Below are 15136 nucleotides of genomic sequence, written 5' to 3' on the forward strand. Positions count from 1 at the left end.
GGCTAGTATATTTTGAGCTATCATCTCAGAGCTGACCTGAAAGCCAGTACGTTATAGGGAGCAGAAACTGCAAGAATCCCTTCAAAGAGATGCAGAGAACATTTCTTCTCCTTTTGGCCAGGTGTTTTAAAAAAGCAGTCTTTTATTCTACCACACAGAAGCCTCCAGCCTTTGCAGAAGAGTGAGGAAGGTGTACAAGTACTGTGCAGTTTAATGCATAAGCAACTGTCTGAGAAACTGGGGAAGAAGAAAGTTTTTGACGTTGTTTAAAGGTATCCTCCTACACAAAGTATCTAATAATAAAACAGAATAGGCTGGGCTTTTGCCCACAGATTGGGAAGAATATATTTGAGATCTTGAAGATTTATTGAAGTGATCATTAAAGCACAGAATTTACCTACACAATGTAAATGACTGTTAAGGGCAGTATTGCTGCTTATCACTTCATCATGTTTGACAAGCATTGAGTAAGTCCTAAAACCTTGTTAAATAAAATACGAAACTAGGGCCCACAAAACAATCAAGTTACTCTTGCATGTTTTTATACGATATATAGAAAGGGGTTGGGACATTTTTCAAATGAGTGCAAGTGTCCTGTACGACAGGAGTTGCATTAATCTGCTAGAGTCAAACACATCACAGAATGCTGTACACAAAAGTATTAGATGCTGTAATCTTTAACATCACTTTTGCTACTCAGAGCTGTTTAAGAAGGATCCTAAGAAAGCGTCATTTGGGGAAAGTTTCAAAGAATAAAAGCTGAATTAAGATGACTAGGGCAGGGGGTATTTTTCTTTTTTGCAGACAGAGTCTCAGGGTACTGCCTGCATAACATTCTTGCAGATGTCTAAATAAGCTTTGCAAAAAAACCCTAAAATCTCTAGTGATTTGGTTTTCTTCAGCTTTCCTTCCACAGTGAAGCTTATTAAAGCATGGCTTTTATCAGCTGTTGATGGAAAAATAAAGTCCTCCTCTGAAGTAGTAAGGGGCACTATCTTCAGCTTAAGGATAGTAGAATTATAGAATAGCTTGGGTTGGAAAGGATATTTAAACTCCATCCAGTCCAACCCCCCTTGCAGTAAGCAGGGACATCTTCAACTACATCAGGTTGCTCAGAGCCCTGCCCAACCTGACCTTGAATGTTCCAAGGGATGGGGCAACTATCACCTCTGTGGACAACTTGTTCCCGTGTTTCACCATCCTCGTCATAAAATTTTTTTCCTTATACCTAGTCTAAGATGGTCCTAACAACTGATTTTTTTTAAACCTAGATAGCTATACTGCAAAAGCAACTTTTCCTTTTGTCTTTTCTTAAAGGTCAGGGGCTAGTCCACTTAGGACATAGGACAGATCTTTGGTCTGAGCCAGTAAGACCTTTCTGAGGTTTATGGAGGCAGCAGCATTAGTATTAGGGGTTTTCATGCTTTCGTTTTCAGCTTCAGATACTTGGCTTGTTTGCTCAAAATTCCTTCTTTTGTTGGCAGGCAGAGCACCATAGCTGTGAGCTGCTTCTGTCATTTTAGTTCAATATCACCTTCCTTCTCTTTCACAAGAGCAGAAATTTATCCTCAAAAACTGTTGGTTCCTTCTTCCTGCACCCTATTTTTGCTTACATTTTTGTAAAAGTAACGGTCCTCTAGAACACATTTGTCAGTTATACTCAGAGATCCAAGAATGACCTTCGTAAACTCTTACTATTCCCTCACCTAAAGAAGCACTTGGGTGTTCACTATAATTCCATCATTTCTACTCTGATGCTTTCAGTAAAATCTGGAAAATTTGGCTGTGTCTACACTGCTGAGAAGCATTCTGAACTCAGGTTGCTTGCTGTGACCTGGTTTATACAGCCCAGTACAAGTCTCACCAGTCCTTGTAGCTGTCAACATCAGGTACTGCTATAAAAGACTTAATGTCTTCTGCAAGAAGAGATCCCATTTTGTCTCATTTTTCTTCTTGACTTCACTACTGCAATCATGCATGGATATCCAGATACTCCTACTACCATATGTACTCTTGCTAAAGGGGTCTTTGTCACATGAAGTATTCTTAGTTTCCCTGCCAGAAATTGAAGAACTAGTGCCAGAGGTACTCCTAAAGGAGGAAAAAACAGATTTTTATTTTAGCTTCAAGACTACAAGGTGAAGGTTGGGGGTCCATAGATCAAGATAACATGATAATCACTGATTCAGATATTAAGCACTGTCTCTATACTATGCTAATTTTAAGCTATACAGCTAATAGAAACAAACTAACATGGAGGATCTGAGCAATCATCAGGCATCACCTAAGTGCCTAAACACTTGGAAAGCTCTGGAACTAATTGTAAGACTAAATATTGCTGATTTTAACCCCTGTACTTTCTTTAAGATAGATAGAAGACATCTGAGAAGTTTCCAACCAGTAAAATATGGTAGGAAGTCTTACTGAGATTTCAGACCCTGTTTGCAAGAATTTGGCTGAAGATTGATTTGTGAAGGCAGATGAAAAATATAGAAACAATGAGATGAGAAAGTCTGTCCTAAGCATAGACCCACACACAACCTAAGGAAAATCCTGAAGGAGTAAAACACTGCAAGCGCCAACTGAAAAGGTGTTGGCTCTGAAAAGGAAAGTTACGTGAGAGTGTTCCCGTACTCAGGAATGCAAGACTGATGTCTTTACTCACGAAACTTGGCAATCTTCATATCTGGATCTTCTGCCAGTTTTTATTCCTCCTACATGACTTTCAACTCTGGCATCTGCCTGGAGAAAAAAAGGGAGAATTTCAGGCATCTTGCTCTTCTGAATTTCATATACGTTCGGAAGCTGTCATTTCTAGGTTTTTCCTGGTCCAGCTAGTCCATAAAATCTGCAATAATCTGTAAGCAAAAAAAAAAAATACATTTTTTTTTAAGTTTTGTACTGTAAATAAATTTTTTGAACCCGTGGACAAAGATGGGCCAGAACTGACTAATAGGAAAGTGACTGCTATGTGTTTTTCTGATCATGCAGAGCTCTGCACTATACTTTTAGGAGAGTGAATGAGAGAAGCAGTTGTTAAGACTCAAATGAAGCCTTCTTTCTACCGATCACTAATATCAAGACAGTCATTTCACTAAGGTTTTCTATAAATAATCTGAGCTGGATCTTCTAGTTTAAGATTGAACAAGGATGGAGATTTTTTTGCACAGTCTGAAGTGTTAGGTTCAAAGCTTCCTTTAGTAATCTAGGCAGTGTCGGATACTCTTTGGGGAAGAAAACAAGAAATTTCTTGTGAAGAGGAAGAGAGTAATTTCAGGTAAAGCAGTCTGTCTGCAGTGTCTTGGGAACCATCACTCCCTATCGATGATATAGATAGCGAGATTGAGTGCACCCTCAGCCAGTTTGCAGATGGCACCAAGCTGAGTAGTGTAGTTGACACACTGGATGGATGAGATGTCATCCAGAAGGACCTGGACAGACTGGAGGATTGGGCCTGTGAGAGTCTCATGAGGTTCAACAAGGCCAAGAGTAAGGTCCTACACCTGGATCAGAGCAATCCGCAGTTTCAGTACAGGATGGGGGATGATGTGATTGAGACCAGACATGTGGACAAGGACTTAAGGGTGCTGGTTGATGAGAAGCTCGACATGAGCCAGCAATGTGCGCTCACAGCCCAGAAGGCCAACCGTATCTTGGGCTGCATCAAAAGAAGCGTGGCCAGCAGGTCAAGGCGGGGATTCTGCCCCTCTGCTCCTCTCTTCTAAGACCTCACTTGGAATATTGTGTCCAGTTCTGGAATCCTCAACATAAGAAGGATATAGAACTGTTGGAATGGGTCCAGAGGAGGGCTACAAGGATGATCAGAGGGCTGGAGCACCTCCCATAGGAGGACAGGCTGAGAGAGTTGGGGTTGTTCAGCCTGGAGAAGAGAAGGCTGTGAGGAGACCCTATAGTGACCTTCCAGTACCTGAAGAGGATAGCCTGATTTAGTGGGAGACGTCCCTGCCCATAACAGGGGCGTTGGAACTGGATGATCTTTAAGGTCCCTTCCAACCCAAACCATTCTGTGATTCTCTCACTTAAAAAAAAATGAGAAAAAACCCTACATCTTTAAAATACAGTATATGCACCAATTTTACAAACCAAGGCTCTTAACCTAAGTTAGGCGAAAAGTGAGCTGAAGGCATGGAGTTAAGAGGCAGACAAGCAGCCACCATAGGCTTGAGCACTTAATCGTCCACAGGCAGAACCGAGAGCAGTGGGAGCTGCGGGGTTCATGTACCACAAAACACAATCGGGAGGCAAAGGTTGCTTCAAAACAGGGAGTGAAATTAAACACACTACTCACCTGCTCACTTGTTTGTCATGGCACAGCTGAGCCAGAGACCAGCACCCTGCCAGGACAGGCAGGGGCTGAGAGCCCCAGGCTTTAATAAAGCCCCTGGGTGCACGGAGCCCCTGGGGGAGGGTGCCCCTGACATTAAAAATGCTGGCAAATAAAACTCTCCAAGACTCGTTTTGCAGTTTTAGAAAGAAAGCATCCTTTATCCGGCCTGGGCAACATGAGGGAGTGATCGCCATCCATTACATGCAAGGAGACAAGAGCCAGTTACAGAATATATTTCCCACTTACATGCATATGCATAAATTTTCTCAGAAATCTTATGCCTATTCTATTACTTTCCAAGGTCTAATTTTATGTTACGAAACCTCGCAACAGTCAGAACTCTTGCTAATTTGGAACTGGCTCCAGCTCTGCCTGACCTTGCCTTTTAAGATATGTAGAAACTCCAGAGGTGATTACAGAAGAGACATCTGTTCATCACAGATCATACTGAACACAAGGCATTATCATCTTCAAAGAATGAACACTGTCTGAGGAAGAAACATGCTCTCAGAGAAAGAAAACACACTGTCATATGGGGCTTTCTGTCTAACTTTCAAAAAACCACAACTGCTTAGAGGATATTTAACTGCACTTAAATCAAAATATTCCACTTTTTGTAATAGCAACCACTTCTCGTATCACCCTGATGCCTGATGCTCTTGGCAAGAGGTGAAACCTTCCTATTAAAGCAATAGATGCTTAGGTTTTCTCCTCATTCAGCATGTTTCAACATATTTTTGCATTATTATGCCAGCAGATTTCCTAGTAAAAATGAGAGTATAGCTGGGAAAGAATTCCCCTTTGTATTGAAGCCTTCTTCTAGGTTGCAGCTGTAGAGAAGCTTTATAAAGCAGCTATACCATTGGACCATCTCCTCGGTCCACACCATGGACCGTGCTCACAGCAAGCTGCGGGCCTGAGCTACCCGCTAGTCTTGTAAATGGAAAAAATATCAGCTTGAAGGTTCCTCTTTTTCTGCTTATTATACTCCTGTATTTCTTTTATGCGATGCTTGTTTCACATTATTTTAATTCGTTCACTGCACTTTTTCATATGAAAAATGTTCCTTAAACTCAACCCTTTTCCTTGGGCTTGTTGGTCAGCAGGATCCGGCTCACCTCCAGGAGACACGGCTTCCTTAAATCTACGTCTGAAAATGAACTATGGACTGTTTTCTCTGTAGATTTCCATACAAGTGTTGGAGACAAACCACTCCTTCCATCTGAAACCTGGTTAATAAAAATTTTCTGAGGCTGCAACAGTCTTCGCAACACACTCAGCGCAAGCTCCCCAGCTTCCTTGCAGCACTGCAGCGACGACTGCATTGATGAGGCTTATAGGCCTCTCGTTTCCCTTGTTCTCTTGTGCACATGGAGTTAATAATTTTTGAAAAGCAACCTTCCCAACAAAATTTCATATCTGCTGTTGCAGCTTTAATCTCATTCGGTGAAGAAAGTAAGATAAACAGTGAATGGAAATACTCATACTGCTGTGCCATAACTACATATTTTCTTTTCATTCAGCCTTCAGTTAATCCTCTGAAATGTTCAGTTCACCATTCAGATTTAAAATCTTTTTTTTTGTTGTTCCTTGTCTTGTTTGCTCAGTGCCTCACTCCCACTATTCTACTGGGAAAGAGAAGTGTGAATAACTAACCCAGAAATAACTCATGCACCAAGCTGCTACAATCAATCCACCAGTTCACAGATAGTCTTATTGGACTAACATAGTTTAATTTTAAACTCAGTTTTTCTTAATTTATTTTCTGTATAAATCATTGCACCCTCTCATCTATTACACCAAAACCTCTGAACTCGGAAACAGAAAACTTATAAGAAAGGCATATTTTTAATATAGAGTCAATAGAGTGTAGGAGGGAGAAAAAAAGAAGAGTTTAGGACAGAATTAACTATTGATAGAAACGTAGTGTACCTCACACTGCCTCACATCAACAGCTGATCAGCGCTGATCATGCCAGTTTCAGAGACACACAATTATCTTTACAACTCCGTTTTCCATAAGAAAAAAAAGACTATACAAGGCACATTCAAATGTCATTTCAAGACTTTCCAAAACAGCTCCTAGGATTTGCTCTCTTCAATGTTTGGCTCACTTTTGTCCCTCAAAGATGTCAAATTTTAAAAGCCTATCCTGTATTTTACTTAGAAACTCCCGCTTCTATTTTTTTTTCCTTTTCCATTTTTGTGTAAGAATTCAAATGTTTGGAATTTCTTTTATATACCTGATCAAATTCAATAATTATCTTGCAGAAACACGATGAATATTTAGAAAAGCCTTCAGTCTTCTCCATGTTGTTTGCCACTGTCTCAAGTCCGCTTTTTTCTAGAATACGTTTTGGTTTATTTTTCCCTTGTGCAAGTAACAAATCACAATATTCATGTTTTTAATACTGCTAATTTTATTGTAAGAAAGTCCAGTTCTCAGCTTTTTCTTGCAAATTTCTTAGGTTCAAATTTTAGCTATGACAATTGTGACATAACTCTTCAGTGGTTTAAGATTTCTGTACTTCTTCCATAGCAATATTGGATTGTGGATACTGTACTTAATAGAAAATAGGTGCAGTTGTATCATTTTGCAAAACATTTGAACCTAATCAAATTGAGTACTATTTATAAGCAGTATTTATTATGATCAAAAACATACCAGATACTATTTGTAGGGTTCTTTGTAAATGAGATTACATATTTAGTAATCAAACAGTACTATTCCTGTGAATTGAGAAAATAATCTAAATGGGTGAAGAATTTATTTCAAGCACACGCGAGAAGATCTGGGCCATTTTCAACTGCAGATTGTAAATTTCTGCAATTACCATTAGAAACGTCTCTTGGGTATTTCTGTGTTGCATTTTTTTTATTTTTCACATTTTTTATATACATTTATACCTGCATTCATTTGAGGGTAACAGTATACAATGTTAGCCATTTTTATATTGCTTAGTCCCTGGAGCTAAAGCTAAGCAAACTTTTACACCTCCTTTTTCCATAATTACTGCAGCATTAAGCCATTTAATAGGCTGCTTTTTTTTTTCTGTTCTATTTATCAAATTCCTCTCTACATTTTTCCTGAAGTGCTAAAGAAGCATTTGTAGATTTTTTTTTTTTTTTTTGGCAGTATAACTCATCTTACATCACAGCAATTTCCTTCTCACACTTTTAACACCTTTCTAAATTGATCATCATGTCTGTGAGTACATGTCTACCTAAGGTGCACATCCTCCTAACAAGCCTTGGCATGCTTACAAGAATGCAATAAATATTTTCTTCTCTAAAACAATTGTAAGCTATTTATTTGCAATATTCCATTTTATCTTTATAGCCTGGGAAGTTATTTCTGTATGAGACATTCTGAATAATTTTTAACAAGAATACTCCTATGTATTTCTCATTTTTTTCTCTTACTGCACATTAACATAATACCTCACTGCCTGATAAAGGTGGATTAAGATTTCAGCCAAGTATGTGTTCCAGTCTCTTGACACAGGTCTCCCTTTAGTGTCTTCAAAATAATTATTTTGTGTGGTACAAAATACATTTACTTGGCTTCCTGGCAGGCATTTTCAGTCCTTGCCTTTGGGTTTTTGTGAAATAGTTTTGCTCCTGACAAGTGTACCGTCTCTTTACAAATGCTGGAGCTGCTTCAGCCTCTGTTATTTTCTTGTAGGAGCAGCCCTACACACTGCACCCAGTTAGCAAACGCTGACTGCCTTTGGCAGACTTCTCCCTGCATCTTTCAAACTCCATTCTCCTCCACCCATTTTCATTGTTGTTGTTTCTGATGCTTGTTTAATATCATCCAGGACAACGTAGGCTTTTTCCCTTTGAACACTTGGAGCCTGGTTGGTTTTCTTTTGCACTGTGGTGCAGTTTCATTGTTGTTTTCCAAGTTTAAATTGCAAAATTCTATCTATATTTTCCTCAGTTTTGGGTGTCAACATCCTATTGCAAGATGCTCTCTTGGATAGCCTCTCCCCAACATCTTTTTAGTCAATTTTATTCTAAGGACTTCTTACCTCATATTTTAGACAGAAATCCAGCCTCTGATACAGCAACTTTAACAGCAGTTTTACTTCCCTTTCATGTGGCTCTCCGGGCACTCAGAGTGAGAAACAACTCACACCTGAGCATCTCCAATTTGCCTGTCACACTCCCACAGATTTTTCAGGATTTTCAGTCAGGATTTTCACTTCCCTCTCCTCATACACAATCTCTTGTGCAGCTTCATGACACACTCTTTTTCCTACCCTGCTCCTGGCACAATTGCCTGTGCTTGGTTGCTAAGGAAGATGATGCTCCTTGTGCCAAGGAAGCTAGGATGAAGTCAGAGTTGGTGGGTTAGAATTAAGATAAATATAAACCATCCAATTCCTCGACAGGGCACCCCCGTGTCTCTCTGCCTCTTTTCCCAAGGTTTTCTTTTGGCATGGCAGGCAAGAGAACGCAGGGGCAGGGCAACAAGGCAACTGTGGGAGCACAATACATGCTTCCTGAACAGACAAAGCACCTTGCCCTGCAGGGGTGCAAGGTGAGCACCATTCACCAGCACCATGTTTGCACAGAGTAAACAGAGGCTAAGCTATTGCAGATTATAACCTGAAGAAATCAGGTTGACACAGCATTTTAATGCCAGGATTTCAGCTACTCCCAAGTGAAATTTAAATCTTTTTGTAACACCATTTTCCTTCTTTCTGAATCAAACTATTCACTAGTTTAAATCTGTTACTGTTACCCTGGAAAACAGACTCTAGAATCCAAAAGGACAGGTTTCTGCAGAAGACAGTCATAGTTTAATTTATTCCTCAGTTTTCTGTGAAATTCACATTGTGTGTGTCAGAAATATTCAGTCCTAACCCTAACACATCTAATGTTTTCATTTAGACCACGCAGCAGAGCTGAAAACATGCTCAGGCTTAGGGAAAGGAAGAGAGAGAGAGAGAGAAAGAGAGAGAGAGTGTGAGCGCACATGTGTTTGCAGGAGAGAGAGAGATGATGAAACAGCCGTTGTGGTATACCATTGTTTGACCACTTGAGAAATGCACGACCTTTGAGTTTATTGAGAAATATTAATAAACATGTGAATAGAGCAGACCATTTCTCTTCTCTGAAAGTTTACTGTGTGGTTCAGGTTTTTGGAAGAAACTTTCGTAACATTTGTTTGTGTAAAAGATAAAAGACAGTTCCTCCTAGGTACCTTAGCATCAATGCACACATTGTGTGGTCTTTCCTGTACAGCATGAAAAGAAATAGCAATTCCACTGAGTATTTGAATACAGAATAGAATTTTCTGTCCCTATCATACATTCATAAAATAAACCTGTTTGGGGTTCAGGTTTCCAGGAGGCACAAGCAATTCTGTGGAACAGCTATTCTAGAAGACAGAACAGAAGGTTATATGCATTATCATGGGGAGAGAGATATCAGCAGACCTGTGAGGGAGTGACGTACAACACTGACAAGCGAAGAAGCCAGGATCGTGTGAATGAAAGAGAAAAAAGTAACAAAGCAGTGGTAAGCAAGGTCACATCAATTGCTTACAAGCAACTTCATATAAGCAAGGAAGTGCCCACAAAGCACCATCATGATAAAACCCACCAGTGTGCCCCTCTGCAGTGCCTATACACTCCTGCATGCAGCATTGGGAATAAGCACGAGGAATTGCTGTGATCTTTTTGGGATCACAGAGACTTGGGAGAATGGCCTGCTTGGTTGAAGTGCTCCAATAGAGGGACACAGGCACTTAGGAAGGATAGACTGGGAAGAGGAGGAGGAGAAGGACTTGTCCTTTATGTGACAGAACAGCTTGAGTGTATGCAGCTTTGTCTGGGGATGAATGATGATCCAACTGAGAGCCTATGAGTAAGGACGATAGAGCTAACCAGTATGGATGGTGTTACAATAAGCATCTGCTATAAGCCAACTGACCAGGAAGAATAAGTGGAGGAGGCCTTCTACAGGCAGCTAGAAGTATCTTGACATTCCAATCCCTTGTCCTCTTGGGGTACTTCCATCACCCTGACAAATCCTAGAAAAAGAACATAGCAGGGCATAAGCAATCCAGGAGGCTCTTGGAGGACATCTACAACAAATTCCTCACCAAAGCGACAGTGGAGCCAATGAAGACGGGTGCTCTGCTAGATCTTGTACTTACAAACAAGGAAGAGCTCATTGGGGATGTAAACATGAAAGGGAGATTTGCTGTCTTGTGAGACTTGTGAGATGGTGGAACTCAGCATCCTGAGAGGAAGGAGTGGAGTAAAAAGCAGGGTCATAACACTGAACTCCTGAAGATCAGACTTTGGCATCTTCAGGGATCTGCTCAAATGAGTCCCATAGAATTAAGCCATGGAGGGAATAAGGAGTGGAAGAAAGCTGGCTGATATTCAAGAATCACCCCCTTCAGGCTCAAAAGCAGTCCAACCCAAGGGGCAGGAAGTCAGAAAAAAATGCCAGGAGGCCAGCACAGATGAAGAAGGAGCTCCTGGCAAAAAGTGGCAAAGGAAAAATAGGGAAAATGTGGATCTGCTGCTAAACAGGGCAGGGGCCTTGGTGACACATGACATGAAAAAGGCTGAGGCACTGAATACTTTTATCATATCTCAGTCTTTAATAGCAAAACCAGCTTCAGAAATCCCAGGCCGCAGAGAACAGGGGGAATGTCTGGAGTAAAAGGGACATACTCTTGGTGAAAGAGGATCAAGTTAGAGAATGCTTAAGCAAACTGGACATACATAAGTCCATGGGCCCTGATAGGATGTACCTACAATGCTAAGGAGCTGCCTGATGTGGTATTCATATGCATCAGCCTCTGAAAGAAGGGTGTAAAGAAGATGAAGGCAGGCTCTTTCCAGTGGTGTCCCATGACAAGAAAAGAAGCAATGGACACAAACTGAAACATAGGAGGCTCCTTGTGAATATCAGGAAATACCTTTTTGCCATGACAGGGACTAAGCACTGGAACAGGTTGTCAAAGAGAGTTTGTGGAGTTTCCATCTGAGGGTATTCAAAAGACACCTGAACATGGTCTTCAGCATCCTGCTTCAGGTAACACTGCTTGACCAGGACAGTTTTGTGATTATACAACAATGACTCTAACAGCTGACTGAAGATGAGCATTGACTGGGTAATCCAAGGGAAGCCTCGTCTTTAGTGCAATATAACAGCCAAAAAATAAGTAAATTACAAATTCCATTGGTATGAGTCCTTCCAAACTGCCACCCTATAAACTTTGGAGATACAATGGGCAATGAACTGCTTTTCTTCATTATAGGAGCAATCCTCTGAACTCTAATCATAACAACTAAATGATGATTTTTAAACTATTTCATAATTTTAATGAAAACACTAAAACCCCAGTGAAAAATAACACCTGGAGTTTGAATGGACAGCATTGTCTTCCAAGGCCACAAAATACCCCAGTTCAGTTTAGTTACTGCATTGGACAAGGTACTCTGTCCACACAAAGATGCCTATTCAAGATGCTGGAATCAGGCACAAACATAAAAGAAGAAATGTTTTAAGACTAAATATTTTCATTAAAGCCATATGAGTCACTGTAAGTAAGAGCAATAAACAACTCAAAGATTGGATTCACGTAAATACATTCACATAAGATGTTTGTGTTGTTCATTCATACGATAATGCATAAGTAAAAATTCCTAAACGTTGAACAGAGCAAAGCAATGGAGTCACTGTGTCTTTTCTGTGATACTGATCAGACACGTTTTACAGGAGTTTCTCTGTGGGTTCGTTTGTGTTGGTAAGATGGGAAGTGGAAGTATCTTGTTTGTACCAAGCTGGATAGACACTGGCAGACAAGAGATAAGTATCTTTGAAATTAGCCCATATTTTCATTACTATCACTGAGTGGTATTTGAAAAATGAACAGATCCAGAGGAGGGCTACAAGGATGATCAGAGGGCTGGAGCACCTCCCATACAAGGATAGTCTGAGAGTGTTGAGGTCTGGAGAAGGCTCCGAGGAGAACTTAGAGCGACCTTCCAATACCTAAAGGGGCTTCAGGAAAGCTGGGGAGGGACTGTTTACAAAGGCTTGTAATGATAGGACTAGGGGCAATGGGTATAAACTGGAGAGGGGCAGATTTAGACTGGACATTAGGAAGAATTTCTTCACAATGAGAATGGTGAGGCCCTGGCACAGGTTGCCCAGGGCTGCCCCATCCCTGGAGGTGTTCAGGGCCAGGTTGGATGGGGCCTTGGGCAGCCTGAGCTAGTGGGAGGTGTCCCTGCCCATGGCAGGGGGGTTGGAACTGGATGATCTTTAAGGTCCCTTCCAGACCAAACTATTCTATGATTCTACGATTCTAGCTCACCTGATTTACACTACCAGTTCCTAAGCCAATCAGATACTGAAATTACACATTTTAACTTTTTATTTTCTTGATCCTCTTTAAAAACATCCTAGGATTTGGGGGGAAAAGAACATTGCAATCAGTTCATCTCTGTACTTAGTTACTTATAACAGGAAAAGACAGTGAAAACAGAATGTGTGCTGCATATCATTTTAAAGTGGAAGAAGTATGGCATACAGTGAGAAAAGACAACATTATTAAAAAGGCGCAAAAGAACCACAAAAAAATTGTGATTTATATCTCCCATTTTTCATTATAACATTAAACTTTCAAACACCCTTACAAACATCTTAGACAGGTTTGAAGAAAGGTTGTGTGCTTAGGGACAAGGTTTAGGAGTGTTAGGAATGGTTGGACTCAATGATCCAATGGGTCCTTTCCAACCTTGTGATTCTGTGATTCTGTGTGGAAGAGGAAAAAGTGTGGAAGGCAATACAATTATCTTAATTGAAAGCCAGAAAATAAGTATTCAGAATACTCAGTATATGGACATAAACTTTTCATCTGGAACACTTAAACAGCCTTTAGACTCATGGTTTATTTTCCTTTTCAAACAATAACAGTTAAATAGAAAAATTTTCTTGCACTGCTGCATTTAGACAGAACTGAACTGCTCAAGGTGCTCCATGGCGAGGAATAGCAATCCCTCATTCTTTCCTCTGAGATGTACTGGATAAACTCTGCACAGCCTGTCTGAGGAATGCTTGGTGTCTTGTCTCAAGGCACTACGTTTGCCTTGGCTGTTGTGGTGGATATTACGGTGATGACAGAACCAGGACACGAGTTTCTAATGAACAGCAAAACAGCTGAGCTGGCAAATCTGCGTTGTTTAGTCTTCAGCCCTTTATATCCAGGCTATTCCAGTGGCTCCACAGGTACTAAAGGGGCAGAAAATATTGCTGGACTTCAAAAATCTCTCCTCTCTGCTTTATTTACCACGGCTTTTCACAGAGGATTAAGTTTCCTGCTTTTTCCTCTATGTCTGCTCCTCAGGTCTGTACTTTATTCATTCTGTTTTCCCTTATTTTCTGCATTTCAGCAATGCTTACCTAGCTAATTGACAACCAATCTCTTGTTCTGACCTTATCTTAAAACAGAAAACTAAAGCAAAAGAAAGGAAAAGCCACACCAGGTATTAACAAACTGAAGTGGCAGCTGAGCAGCAATGCTTACCAGCTGAAAGGATGAAGAACCAAATCGAAGGGAGTCTGTAACCCCATCTCAGCCTGGGACATGGTTTCCCTTTTAAGAGCCTTTTGGAAATGTGAGTGAGTGAGTGACCTGCATCTCAAAGTAAGACTGCAGGAGTTGGTGCTGGCACTGCCACTGAACACAGGCTCAAGAACATCATGGAAATATCTCTGCTGCTTGCTCCCTCTGGGCAGCTGCAGCCCCTGCTGCCAAGGTGCAGTGCCCAGGACAGAGCTGGAGAAGAAGGCTGAGACGGACAGGCTGGGAAATGAACAGGAGAGGAGGGACACGTGGCTGGAGGTGGAAGGGTGGGGGCCTGGGACTCTGCAGAGGAAACAGAATCACTGAATATTTTGGATTGGAAGGGACCTTAAAGATCATCCAGTTCCAACCCCCCTGCCATGGGCAGGGACACCTCCCACTAGCTCAGGCTGCCCAAGGCCCCATCCAACCTGGCCTTGAACACCTCCAGGGATGGCGCAGCCACAGCTTCCCTGGGCAACCTGTGCCAGTGCCTCACCACTTTCACGGTGAAGAAATTCCTCCTAATGTCCAGGCTAAATCTGCCCCTCTACTGTTTATACCCATTGCCCCCAGTCCTATCACTACAGGCCTTTGTAAACAGTCCCTCTGCAGCTTTCTTGTAGCCCCCTTCAGGTATTGGAAGGTCACTATAAGGTCTCCTTGGAGCCTTCTCTTCTCCAGGCTCATCAGAGGGATGATTTGAGGATCTTGAGACTGTTTGTAAGAAGTGCTTCTAAAACCCGAGAAACAGCATGGTGTAAAGCATGAAGGAGCTTGTCTGAAAGACACTTAAGTCAGCTATAGAGTTCGGAGGCAGGAATCGGCATCTCATTAATGATGAAAGGTAATTAGTAGGGTGGAGATAAACAGCAGAGAGCCTTGAAAATGAAGGCGTATAGCCAATATTTGATGTAACTAGAAAAGTATGTGCTAGAAAAGAGATCAAAAGAGAGAGTGGATCATATATGGTCAATCCAACTGCAAGAAATAAGATCTTAGTTCCCAACAGTTATCTTGTAATTAAATTAAGAAAGATGGCAACATCATGAGGACAGCATCTGACAGGCTCTATAACAGTTTCTCAGGACATGACAGCTCAGCCAGACGAGCCCTAGCAGCAGAGGAGATTGTGAGCACAACTACCTGCTAGAGGAATGATTTCCTTGCAGAGGAATTCCCCGACAC

The sequence above is a fragment of the Cuculus canorus genome, chromosome 5, assembly GCF_017976375.1.
Source record: "Cuculus canorus isolate bCucCan1 chromosome 5, bCucCan1.pri, whole genome shotgun sequence".
Classification (NCBI taxonomy): Eukaryota; Metazoa; Chordata; class Aves; order Cuculiformes; family Cuculidae; genus Cuculus; species Cuculus canorus.